The sequence below is a fragment of the Gavialis gangeticus genome, unplaced genomic scaffold, assembly GCF_001723915.1.
Source record: "Gavialis gangeticus isolate Ggan-Ray unplaced genomic scaffold, GavGan_comp1, whole genome shotgun sequence".
NCBI classification, from domain to species: domain Eukaryota; kingdom Metazoa; phylum Chordata; order Crocodylia; family Gavialidae; genus Gavialis; species Gavialis gangeticus.
The window spans coordinates 2,706,879-2,708,193 of NW_017729008.1; positions in this window are offsets into that span (position 1 = coordinate 2,706,879).

Here is a 1,315-nt window from a genome sequence, read left to right on the forward strand (position 1 = left end):
CTGGGGGTCAGGTGAGCCCAGCAAGGTGACTGTCTAGTCTCCTTTTGAAAATTTGTAGGCTAGGTGATTGCACCACCTCTGAAGAGAGCTTATTCCACAGTCTGGGCACCCTGACTATGAAGAAGTTTTTCCTAATGCTGAGCCTGAATCAGTCTTCCAGGAGTTTGTGGCCATTACTCGTGGTTTTTCCCTTGGGTACCCTGGTGAACAACTGCTTACTGAGACCTTGATGTACTTCCCTAGGGTAGCGGTAAGCTGCTACCAGGTCTGCTCTCAGCCTTCTTTTCCTCAGGGTGAAGAGTTCCAGATCCCTCAGCCTTTCCTTGTATGGCTTGCCTTTTAAGACTCTGATCATACAGGAGGCTCTTCCTTGGACTCCTCAAGCTTGTCCACATCCTTGTTAAAGAGTGGTGCCCAGAACTGGACGCAGTATTCCAGCTGTAGTCTCACCAGTGCTGAGTACAGTAGAAGAATTACCTCCTTGGCTTTGCTGGAGATGCATTGATTGATGCATGCCAGAGTATTTGCTCTACTGGCTACAGCATCACACTGCAGCTCATACTCATACTGTGGTCTATTATTAACACCAGGTCCCTTTCATTTGTGGTGCTAGTCAGTTTGGTGCCGCCAAGCCTGTAGGTATGTTGGGGGTTGCTCATCCTGAGATGGAGCACTTTACATTTCTCTAAGTTGAACTTCATCAGATTCTGACCGATCTGCCCAACTTGCTAGCCTGTCTAGGTCCACCTGTATCTGTAGTCTATCTTCAAACATGCCCATGTTCCCCCATAACTTGGTGTTGTCCACGAACTTGGCCAGTGAGCTCTTCACCCCTACATCCAAATCATTAATAAAGAAGTTGAAAAGAACTGGACTGAGCACCAACCCCTGTGGGACACCACTGCCCACTTCTTGCCATGATGACACATATCCGTTCACTACAACTCTGTGGGTCCTATCCTGCAGCCAGTTTCTCACCCACCTGACTGTCCTGGAGTTAAGCCCACAATCCTCCAATTTTCTCATGAGGACATCATGGGATACGAGATCAAAGGCTTTTTGGAAGTCAAGGTATACAATGTCAACTAGCTCTCTTGTGTCCAGGTGGCGAGTTACCTGGTCATAGAAGGAGATGAGGTTGGTAAGGCAAAACCTGCCCATGTTGAAGCCATGTTGGCTGGCATTCAAAATCTTACCTTCTGCAAGCTTATCGCAGACAGACTTCTTGATGACCTCTTCTAGGATTTTCCCTAGGATGGAAGTTAGGCTGACTGGCCTATAGTTACCCGGGTCCTCCCTCCTGCCCTTCTTGTGC